This window comes from Vanessa tameamea, chromosome 25 (genome assembly GCF_037043105.1).
Source record: "Vanessa tameamea isolate UH-Manoa-2023 chromosome 25, ilVanTame1 primary haplotype, whole genome shotgun sequence".
In the NCBI taxonomy this organism is placed as follows: domain Eukaryota; kingdom Metazoa; phylum Arthropoda; class Insecta; order Lepidoptera; family Nymphalidae; genus Vanessa; species Vanessa tameamea.
Genome location: NC_087333.1, coordinates 4,511,711 through 4,525,096, shown reverse-complemented (window position 1 = coordinate 4,525,096; position 13,386 = coordinate 4,511,711).

Below are 13,386 nucleotides of genomic sequence, written 5' to 3'. Positions count from 1 at the left end.
TTAATTAATTTTCTATGTTGTCTTGGGTCTGGGTGTTTGTGGTACCGTCGTTACTTCTGATTTCCATAACACAAGTGCTTTAGCTGCTTACATTGGGATCAGAGTAATGTATGTGATGTTGTCCAATATTTATTAATATTTATTATTATTTATTAACATAGGCTCCTTTTTTTTTATTCACCTCTCAAAAGGGAAAAATGGGGGGTGACGGTTTGATTGCTATAAGTTTTATAAATTTCGCGCGACAGTGTCAATGTTAGTCTACAAGTGATATTGAGCGCATCAGGTGGCACATTCGGACGTCTGCTTTCAAAGCCAGTGTAATCACAGGCACAAGGGACATAACATCTTAGTTCCCAAGGTTGGTGGCGCATAGGTGATGTAAGGAATGGTTAATATTTCTTACAGCGCCTTTGTCTATGGGCGGTGGTGTCCACTTACCATCAGGTGGCCCATATGCTCGTCCGCCAACCAATGGCATAAAAAAAAAAAGATTAAATATTTTGACACACAACAGCAACATTCGTAATGATTAAAGCGAATATATCCACATAAAAAAAAGGTAATCACTGAGAATCAATTAATAATCATACTAAAATAAAATTTCACAATAAATAAAATCAGATAAAACACGCAATAATTCTACTCTTCATTACTTTACGTAATAAATCATTACATACGTAATTATTAGATAAAATAGTTTGCATTATGTTTTGAAGCGAATGTTATTATGTAATATTCGTATACAATACCAATATAATAATCGTTACATAATATTATATATATATGTATACCTATATATATTATTAAATTAAATCTTTGTTAAATCAGGACTAAGCAGTATTAGTCGAATATCTTATATTATTATTAGGTGAAAATCCATTAGTCCAACAATCCACTTTGGAGCAGAGTGGTGGAATAGGGTTTCCTTTCAAAAAGAGAGGACTTTGGCCAGCAGTGCGATAGCTACAGACCGATAGTTACTTTTAATATGAAACTACACTAACAATTAATTTTGTAATTTTAAGTTCTAAATGTAATGAAATATTGAACGTTCATTCGTTACTAAATCCTCATCGGCTGAAAACGACCAAAAATACCTTGTAGGTATTTTTTTTTTTAAGCGAACGGACGAATGTAAGAAATAAATCACGCAAATGTTATATACCTCATAACTGTAGTTGGCTCACTCACCCTTCAAACTGGAACACAACAATACTGATGATGTTAGGCGATGTTATATGTATGTAAATGTGACTTTGGCCTGCGTTTCAAAATATACAGGCATATATAAAACAGCCAAAGTGAAATAAAAAAAGACTTAGTTGTGATTTTGTTATGAAAGTGTTATATTTCTCAATAGACGTGATAGCGCAATATTGATAACATGATGATCATGATGACGTAATTCATTGCGCAATGATCAATGTTTTTGATACTAGAGTTTTATTCGCACATGTTATAATTATGGCTCAAGATTGCACGGTCAATGTCTGCGTGAGTCACAATTGTTTATGGTCCAAGTTTGAGCTCTAAGCGAATTGTTCTTTGACAAACATAAAAACAATAATTGTATTATAATCATGGGTATATAAATATTATTTTGTTGTAGATAAATATTATCAATGAACTCTCTGAACATATATATGTAATAAGGGTATTTTCATACGGCTTGGTATTTGTTTAAATCTGATTGGTTTCAAATAATTACTTATATTATTATTATTTTTGTAACAACTAAAGCTTCTATTGAGACTTGATGGTGAGAACGATATATTCCAAGGAGTCAGGTCTCATTGCAACAGCAACCCGTATATTGTAGAGCTATAAAGACTTCATGTCTCTCGAGAAATTTTAAAGAGTTTATTAACTAAAAATAATCTAGTTAACATTAATTATTAGCATATCATTTATATTTATTTGAATAACGCTTGTAACGTGATCCACTGGCTGTCTCTGAGTCCACACACGTTGAGACAAGCAGACGCGAGATGCTCGCGCTAAACAGCTGACCACTTATGTACTGCGATGGTTAAAACTTGATACTTTACTGGTTTTTAATTAATTTAATTCCTTTGTTTTTTAAAGGTTTTTTGATTATAGAACCGATAGGTGATAAAGATTTTTGAGAACTTTTTTAAGATGAAGATCCAATTAACTATACAATTTTGTACTATTGGAAAGTATAGACAGCCTTAAGAGCGTTCTCATCTTGTCTGTTCGCATCAGAAATTAAGTAACAAAGTTCGTTAAGGCAATGATATGCCAATGATGTGTTTTTAGATACAAAATCAAAGTGTATCTAATTTTTGTTATTTTTTAGATTATTATGTTCGTATTATTTTTAATTATGCAGTTTTATAGGTCTTTTATGTTCTATAAAACACATCAAATTTAAATCATTATTTCAAACATAATAAATAATATTGTAGGCGATTAATATGTAAGCTTTATTGCAAGTGCCGTTGAGTACGACTTTGTATATAATCCGTGAAATTAAGGAAACCAAACGCTATATTTAAATAGCGTATCCTTTATATATTACAATGATTATAGGCAATTTCATGAGCATATTCTGAAGCTTTGAGTATATTCATACATAATAGCCCTACTGAATATGTTACTCATTAACGCTATGATGCCTGTTCTTAGGATGTGATAATGGGAAATAGAAATATGCTACACTATACGATTGAATTAATTAAAAAAAAGTAAAGCCTATATATTGCTGCCTTATTCACTTTAATAAAAATAACACGAGAGTTTTTAAGTTATTAAATCTAACTACAAGTAATTTTTTTCTAGTATCAAGGTTATTCGGTCGCTGTAATACGCACGCGCCGCGACAGATGTCCGCAGCATCTGTCTCACGCACACACATGTATAAAGACGCGAGCTAACCTGCTACCTGTTGCTTTCTTTTTAGCATATTTTATTAATTAATTCATTAAGAATTCTATTTATCGATATTTATTATGAATGTTAAATAGTGTTTTATTTCGATACTATATATTTTTTTTATTTAAAATATAAACGTGTCGCGAGTCATGTATGTTGTGATTTTTTTTTTAAAATAAGCTTGTTACAGGCATAAACAACAAATTTAAACCGTTGAGTTATAGTCATACCGAGTATCTATGTACTGTTGTATAGTAATAGTATTCTTAATATATTATACTATTCATGTGTAAATATTTAATAAATTTAAAACTGTTTGAGGACAATTAATAAAATAGGTAACGATTTGACATAACTTTTTTATTTACTTTAATATCAATTGTAATTTATAACAGTATGTTCTTCTTACGATATTCAAAATATTTAATGATTTGTCAATATTGTTTTCCGCGTTTCTTTTGCCATAATCGATATTTAATACACATCGATTAAAACAATCGTCGTAGGGTCTAAGATCATTCGAATATAAAACTTCCTTGATTTACCGATGTATGTATTAAGACTCTGTGGTTTTAGCACACATTCACAAGTACATAATACATAACTATGTACTGGCACACTTGAACAAAAATGTATAATTGAATGTATCTTTCTTTTCATTCACTCACCTTTTCACTTTCGTTCTCGAGAAATTTTGATCATTCAAGGGCATTTATGCAGGTCTATGGGTCAGGTTACGGTATCAATACGACAGCTGATAGCCAGCTGCTTTTATGATTATTTTAATACCAATCACGGCTAACGAATGTATGAATGAATGGCTCGAACGATTTATGTTTGTTCAGAATATTTTTGGCTATGTCAAACAAAATGGTGGACGCGTGCGCACTATATTTAATAATGTACATTTCGTAATCATTAGTCTATTTTATCATAGAGATTATTTTTAATTGGAATAACGATTTAATGGGCTTAGTTTTTTTTTTAAATATTTATCGATTTCAATACTTAATGGGGTCATTTGATCGAGTATTTTTAAATATACTTATATTACCAAGAAATCGAATTATAAATTTAATATATTTGCATAATATTTTGGTATATTATATTACGTTTTGGATGTAAGAAAACGGTATCAGTGAAAACTTAAATTTAAGTTGGCAAATATTCCATTCAAAGAAAGAGTTTCGTTTAATTTCATATAATGTTCATTTTTTTATTTTTTTAATCAACAGATAGAATAAAATCTGATTCCGCTCACACTCAAGATTCTTATTTGATTTGTTTCTTTAGTACAGCTGTATGATTCAGATAGGTATCTAATTTAACAGATAAGAAAATTATACCGCTATTGAACGAATAATTTTGCTTCTTTGCATATAAGTATAAATGAACATGTACCGACATACTAAATGTTTCAAAAGGGATCCTAACATCTCAAATCCCGTGGTAGGCCCCGCATCGACATAATAAATCAGTTTTGTTCTCAATGTATATGGGTAGAGGAGGCAATAGATAGCCTATAACCATCACTTGTCTTATTTGCCCGTCTCTCTGTCCTTAATAAATAATATGTTATATAAATTCCATACATATCAATTAACTAAATATTACTTTTATAAAACCAGTCATAGCACTGGCTGAATATTTTGCATTTTGAAATTTATATGAAAAAAAAAAAACGTAAATTGCGCAGTATTGCTAGTTGATTATATTTGATGTCAGAATATATATCAAATATGATGTAGAGGTCATCGGTCGGGAAATCCGTATGCGATGGGCAGGTGCTGGACAGCTGTGACGTACGCAATAAGATTAAACTTATCGGTGTTTAAAAACATTAATTAAATGCCGATTTGACATATTGTGTTGTGTTAATTATGACAACATGTAGCTGTATACATCTTAACTATTTGTTATACAGACTAGCTTATCGACGAAGTCAAGAAGCGTGTTGCATTTGCTGTCAAATATTTTGACGACATATTTGACAACAAATGCAACGTAGTAGTAAATAATTTTGTATAAACATTAGATTCAGTAGAATTAAAAAAATAGTCGGTACAAAATGTTGTTTAATTTTCTAAAATTGTGACATTTTAACCTATCCTGCATGAGATCGTCATTGAAAGAATCTTGAAAACAGATTGTGTTACTTCAAACACATCGACAGGGAATTCGACGATTTTCCTTTTTTTAATATAAATACGTTGCATTTAGGAAATGCTTGATGAATGTCACAAATATATTCTGTGCGAAGTCTTTGATCCATTTTCACGTGTTAAGTAAGCCGAGAAATGATCAGTTTTCCAGGGGTGAGATGATTCCTCGTATCAATGTCCACGAGCTATTATTTATATGATTATTTATAGGATATTTATAGGACCATAGGTCTGACGTCTGACGCGATAGTCTAGACTTTTGAAATACCTATAGATGTATTCTTTGTTTAACCAGACACTAAATGATTCAGGGTACATTGTACATCTGAGTCACGTTCTACGTCACAGACGTAACCATAGTTTGGATGGTTTTGTATTTATGTTGGCTGACTCACGCTGAGAACTTTCGACTTCGACGTAAATGTGCTTTGCTATTTTGAGCTTTAATTAAAAATATATAAGATTGAAATTTAAATTAATTCTATTTCAATCTGTGTCAAATTGACAATTGGAGTTTTCAAATATTGGTGTGTTATCAACTCGAGTATGGTAATTATATTCAAAAGGTGTCCTTGACCTTATTTGTTTTTACATAAGGCTGCAGTAAAAGAGGGTTATGTGTTAAATAGGATGAATTCCGGTTAATGGTGGTAGAACTTGTACAAGCCCGTCTTAGTAGGTACTATCTTATCAATAATTCTTCTGTCAAGCAGCAATACTTTGTATTGTTTCAGTATGAAGATTGAGTGAGCCAGTGTAACTAAATGCACAAGGAACAATAACATCTTAGTTACCAAATTTAGTAACTATTGAAGATATATGTGTGGGATGGTTCGGAGAAAATAGACTTTACATTGATAGATAGACAGCAAGACAGGATGATGTCGAATATTGGAAAAAAAAATAGTTTTAAATTATACTTAGAGAGTTTATTTATTTGAAATAGCACGAACTAACACTTTATATGTACATTTTAATATAAATTGAATAATTATTAACATTTAAATACCAATGGCCATTCTTCGAAGAAAAAAAAAATCCAGAGCGGGTAATCTTGTAATCTCTGGTCCAGCGCAAGGTGGTGCGCACGCGCCGACGCACCTGCGGTGTCAATGCACTGCAGATTCAATACCACATAGTTTTTGCTCATTATTTTCAACTCCAAGAAAGGTATAAATGTTTAAAAACGCTATACTTTTCCTTTAATCCTTCTTTAGTGAATTTATTACAAATGATTTACGGTTATTGGACGTGATCGTAATTACATGTACAATTGTAGTTTTAAAGTTACCTTTTCTTTATATTTTAAGTAATTATCGATTTATCAGTTATCAGTTGGCTGATGAATGACATTCGACGTTTCATTTCAGGACTTGTCATCTCATTTTTTGTTTTAGCTTAACCATATTAAATGTCTGTTTATAATGAATAATGGTGATTCATATCATAGCATAAAAATGTTAATGTAAATAGTTTTTATGTATAAACGCAACAAGATAAACAGTTTCGCTTTAAATATTTTTAAAAATAAATGAATAATTGGGCTGAATGTAGAAAACTTGAGTCAATTTTTATTTTCGAAAAAATAAAAACAAGATGAGGTTCAATTTCATTCGACATAAAAAGGTTCATATAGTTATTACTGTTTCCTTTTTTAATTTTGTGTCTACATTTATAACATATTATTTTTTATATAAAAACTTATATTCTAGAATTTCATAAGGATGAATTTCAATCACAAACAAGTTTTTTTTTCTTTAAATAATAATGGATTCCTTTGATGAGATTAAATCTCTTTAGTGATCGCAAATTGACGTCGAAACAGAGCGTTCGTTTGTCAAGCATTTGCATAATTAACAAAAAAACGAATATGAATTGTTAAATATTATCAGAAAAGAGCGGAAATAGAATCTTTCGAAATGTAAGCACAAAAAAAATAACCTCTATCAATTCGTAATGATCCATATTTTTTCCCACAAAATTAATTATTCCATGAGTTTCGGATTTATTTTCTTCAAAATTTAAATTTAAAAATTATTATTGAATTAGTTTTTAAGAAGTTATATATTTAAATAAAATTTAACGATGCCTTTTAATGCGTGTTGAGAATACCGAGTTGATAGAATATTTGTTGTTAGGGCTCTTTGTCCGTCTTGGTAGGTATCACCTCATCATCATATCAATACTTAGCATTGTTGTGTTCTAGTTTAAAGGGTGAGTGAGCCAGTGGACCTACAGACACAAGGTAAATAAAATTTTAGCTCCCAACGTTGGTGGCGCATTAGCCATGTAAAAAATGGGTATTATTTCTTACAGTACCAATGGCGTTTGCGATCACTTTGTATCAGGTGGCTCATTTGCCCTTTCGCCGAACTGTAAACTAAAAAAATAAAAATACGTAGATCTCAAACGTACATAGTTAAATGATGTGCTTAATTTACTTCTATAATTCGTATAGTAGGTACACTCAATACATCACGAAGCATGTTTTATTTAAGGCCTTACAAACATCACGCCCCCCCCCCCCCCTCATAAAGTATACCACGGATACTAGATATAAAATGTGATAAATATTGTAATGTTAATTTGAAGATCAATAACTTTCCTCCAACGAATGTTTATTTGTTCCGTATAAATAACGGTTTTGTATGGACGCTCTAATTCATGTGTCATTACTGATCATACAACGGATTCAACATCAAACAGAACCTTTCTCTATGCAAAATGTATGGATTATAAAAAAAATTACAAATGGATGACATGCTATGTTTCGCACAGTGAGTAACGCTGGACTCTGGTTCAATTTCTTGTGTTCGTTTCCATTGCTTTAGATCTTTGATTATTTTTATGTGATAGTTAGCCTGTCAAAGCGGAGAAAGCGTCGAAAATAATGGCCAACAGTTGGTAGCTAAGTACATGCATACTTGTTAAGTACTATAACGTTTGGTGAGTGTCAAGCGTAGCTGTCACGCACACCAAGATACCTATATACTCTATTCCAACCATAAGAGGAAAAAGCCAAATGAACAACAATTGTAATAATTGGTTGAGAACTCGATTAATCTATGATATTCCCAAAGGATTTCCAAAAACTAGCGTTTTGAACGTCAGCGAAACTGTTATCGGAATTTTGTAATCTATGTATAGATAAAATCTATAACAGTCATAAGACATTTTTTTATAAAGCCTAACGGAAAATACTACTATGGCAAAATATATAAAATTTACTCCCGAAGGTGAAATGCGTTTCAGTAGGATTTTTGTATGTTTTATTAATATATACATGCCTTAGCTTCATAGTTTCACTCGCTTTAACTTAAACTTATACAAGCGTGAATATCCAGGTCTTTTTTGGTCATGAGATCGGAGTTAAACGATTTTGTGTCAGTAACGTTGCATATAAAACGGAAGTTAATTCCTATGTGACATTGAAATGGACAATTTTATATTAGATTATATTTTAAATATTCATACATATAAGATCGATTTGATTGATTTGCTTGAGGCAACTGAGTTGTGTCGTGTAAATAAACTTGTATGCCATTTATTACACGCCCTTGATATTTGAAAGAAAATCGGAGCTTTTTAATCAGAATATATTTCTAGCATTAAATATGTATATTTGTGTTTTACTTATAAAGACTTTTTTTTTGTTTTTCGTTTGACATATGTAGCAAAAGATTTAAAAAAAAAAAATCGGAGCCCAACGAAAACACACACGTCACAACGAGAGTGGTAATTTGTCGCCAAGTAACCCAGCAATGACACGACTCGATAGACACGTAGTCATGTACCAACATGGTGTTACCACGATCACTGATTGGATGGTGAGCTCAGACTATTAAAAGGAGTATCAATTAATTATTTAAAAAGATTTTTAGAAACTGCACAGGTTACGTACACAACTTATTGAAACAAAATTAAATTAAAAATAAATCACATCGGGCTTACGTACCGCATATTATTAGTATTAGCCTGGCATGTCCCACATCTGGGCATAAGTCTTTCTTCTAGCGTTTCACAACTATCAGATATTTGTTGAATAACACCAATCTCGAAGAAGATCAGCGTCTAACGATCTCCGAGGCCTGCATTGTAGTACGTTTAGAGGGATGCATTAGTTTGCTTAAGTTGTGCTTCATCGTGTGCTCTGAAGTGAAATAAAATGTTTGTTCACTAACCGCATTAGAATAGCACGCTGAAACAAGCTACGAATCATCATCTTAAAACGACAGGGTCCAAGACCTAAGGCCATGCCCCAGGGGTCAGTAATTTGGAGACTTTATAAAACTGAAACGTATTTAGCCAAACAAAGTAGTTATAATAATAATAAAATACAACTAAAAGTAAAAATAAAACAGTTCACAAATTCCCACAAAAAAGAATTCAACATTTCGATCTAATCACGGCAAAAAAGTTAACCGAACCATAATACGCCAATTAACATACTAAGCATCCCTTAAACCTTCGTAATTAGACGAGAAAATAAGCGATTTCTATACAAAATTATTCTAACAGGATATCCTTAGAACAATATGCAAATACCTAACGACTGTGTCAAATTAGGGATTCATTTAAAATTTTAATCCCTTGTAAAATGATGATTTTAATTAATTCCATTCGTCTCAAATTCGATTCAAGTCGATATATCGGAAATATAAATTTGGTTTTAAATTGTTAAATTATTCTTTAATAAGTTTCAAGTTCTTTTTTTTTATTATACGGAATTAAAATTTGTAATTCTTGAATGTAATTATGTTGGATGTCTTTCGTCTATTATGGAATAAAAAAAGTAAGCTGCCAATTGTATTTTTATGTTTAATCTGTGAAAACTGAGTTTGACATGACTTTCACAATGATGATGTGATATTGACAAATCAGGTGAATATATATTTATAACCTCACTTAGATAATCCGATCGGACGAGAAATCCGTCACCATCACTTTTATAAATCCAAATGACGTAGGTATATAATAAAAAGTACTACACAATCACATTCTCTCTGGTGTGAATTTAGCTTTACCGATGATTTATTTATACTGTGGTCGTTTATGCACCGTTGTTTCGGCAGATGTGATCTTGCCTTAATTTTACAAAAATAATATTGTTTTCTTTTGTAATTTTGTTTTTGTGTCGACCGAGGAATCAGGTGCACTCCAGGCTACTACTGAATATGAAATTTCTTGACGGAAAAACTTAAATATTTTTTATGGCATTGATCTGGGATCTAAATCTCTCGGGGACTTAAGCTCACAAGTATTTTAAAGTGACATTAAAATTAGTTCTGCGTATTATCCATAAAACGGAGTGACGTTTTTTTTTAAATGTTATCGTATTTTCTTATGTAAAACAATACATTAATTAAATGTAAAAAATTACTATAAGATTTAAAAAAAACACACCTAAAAACATATGTATAATTGAGTAATAATAATACACGATTAGTGGAAATGGCCATGGCCATGGCCAATGGCCAATAGGTGTATTGAAGACCTACATCATAACCAAAGACCACGAGTTCAAATCGGGAAAAGAAATTTTTCTTTCAATCCATCGAGTGCTTGGTGGTAAAGAGAAAATAGAAAGGCAGTCTGCATATATCGGATGCAACACTACTACATCGTGTAAAATTTTAAATTTATTATAATGACTGTAAATTCTAATAAGAAAAAGATTATTGCCATTATTAAAATTGTACATATGTCTTAGACCATAAATAAAAACAATTAAAAAAAAAAACTACTAATGCTATATAATACATATGTAGATTCAATAAATAAATACAAATATATTCAGCTCAAAGATAAATGCTATTCTACGTTCGACCCCATGTTTACTTCGAATCCTTTAATCTTGATACCATTAAAGGAATTCCTGATCGAGGTGAGTGGCCGTAAGAAGTTATTCGAGGGTGTGCTAGTCCAGGCCACCAGATGTGTAGACATCTGCCGACGCGCATCGCTAGCTATAACGTCTCCGTCTTCTTGTTGGTGATATAACATATACTTATAAGTATTATTATTTAATATCATAGTGATGTCTTTTTTTAACGATATTATTTTGTTGAATCGTTAATTTAAGTTAGTAGCGATTGCACGAAATTTTGATTGTGAAAACGGATTTGAGTGGTTTTTTTGTTTTATTTAGAAGATGTTATTGTTGATTTTGTAGTATAATCTCTAAACTGAGGTTATTTGATAGGATTAAAAGATTGACGTCGTTTGTTAACTGAAAAGAGATGGCAATACTTTTTAGCCTTGTTAAATGAATTCCCAAAATAATTTGAAAATGGAAGTTCTAATTGGGTTAAAATAATTGTAAAACAGAACTACTTCTATAATGAATTGTATTTAAATTATTCTGTTTTCGTTCTGGGATGTAAATATTATAATCAAATTGTGCCTGGATTTTGGATGAATGCCTATGCATATTACTGTGTACAAAAGTGTGTGTGCAAACACACAGAATTCTCCACACACTACACTACAGGACTTTGTGGAGTTTGGGCGCACGTCTAACGCCAACGTGCTTTTCGTGTCACTGTTAACTTCGCAGCTCTAGTACTGACAATTTCTTGCCAGAAAAACTCAAATATATATATATTTAGGAGATTCCTTTATCCACACAACTGGCTAGAACAAATAAAAAAAAAACAAAAGCGCGCGAAACCGAATTAAACCGCCATTATTTTTTCTTTTTGGGCGCGGACAGTGAGGTCGATATTGACTTGTAATTTATTAACAGATCCTTGTTATTCTTATTTGGATTTGTAATTTGAACTCAACTGAGTAAGTAGTTAACTTCAATATGTATGATTTGGTGGTTTATGTTAAAATTAATTCGAAGTTAGAACTTTTTTTGGTTTGTTAGTAAATTGTTTAAAGTATTTTTTTTTCTTTTTTTAATCTATTTCACTTCTGTACGCTACATATATATTATTAATCTAATACGGGAATTAAATCTAATTAAGTATGTAGTCTTAATAGGTCAGCTATTAGACCATACTGATTGGTGAAAAATACAGATAATAAACTGACTTCTGTATTAATATCGTACGAATTTATAAATCAAGTCAATTTGTTAAGTGACGTCACACGTTTATAATTAATGAAAAAGTCTGTATTTATATCCGTAGGTACCACAAAAGATCACCATAATACAATAGCACGAGCGGTCATCCGGTCGGAAGGTAATTCGAGAGGTAGGAAGCCTTACCTCGGCTTACGTACTCAAATATACAAGTAATGGGAAAGTAGTGGTACCTTTGTTTCACTAGACTCTCCATAAGGCAGTGCGGTTTCCATTTTTAAAAATATTTGTTGTTTTTTTTTAACTTTTTTAAAACTTATTTTTTTTTTTCAAAGATAAAACATTTGCGAAAATAATAGATATTATAAATAAATAATATGCATAAATATAGATAAATAAAGTAAAATATTTCTTACGGCTTTTAGTTGTATTAATTACACAGATTAAAGATAGATCCGCCAATGTCACGTGCGATGGAGAAGATTCGAAGGAGGTTGATCGGTAAGGTCGAGGTTACAGGCTTAATTAAATTTTGTAAGTATAAATAATAGAAGTTAATTATTAGAAAAACCACAACCTAAATCAACACAAATATAAATAATTAAATACGTATACATTTTTATCGCAATGATATACACGAACAATCAGGAAGATATTGACAAATATCTCCAAATATTCAAAATCAACAGAACGAGGAGCTTTAGGAAGTCTTATAAGATTCACTGTATAAGTAACTTTTAATCTGTTTAGTCTGTGATTTTTTTTTTTTAATTAAAAACGTACCCATATCTCGCTTAACATAATCGACTTTATACAACCAAGTAATTAATAATGATATATGTTAAAGTAAATAATTTAGTATGCTAATATCTATACGAGCATGATAATAAATGATCCGGCTTTCTTTATTATTTACACGTAACAACGAAATAACTGCTCGATTAGTATATATTGTATATTTTCATACATATCTTCGATAAATTCTTGTCTATTATGATATACCTCTTTGGAATAACATTGACTGTATACAAGATTTACCTAACCATCTTTAAAAAAAAAGATCTATGTCTGAGTTTCGGAAGTATCTTGCCAATTACTTTCGGTATCTATGTAGGTACATTCCAAACCGTCTCTTTAAGCATAATTATATTAATAAATATTATAATAATGATATTGGGATATTATCGTCATGTTTAAAGTAATAAACGTAAATTGCTCTACGTAATAACTAACAATGTTAAAAATATTGTTTCGTATTATTCAATATTAATTTATACTTTTTTCAAATATCTTCGC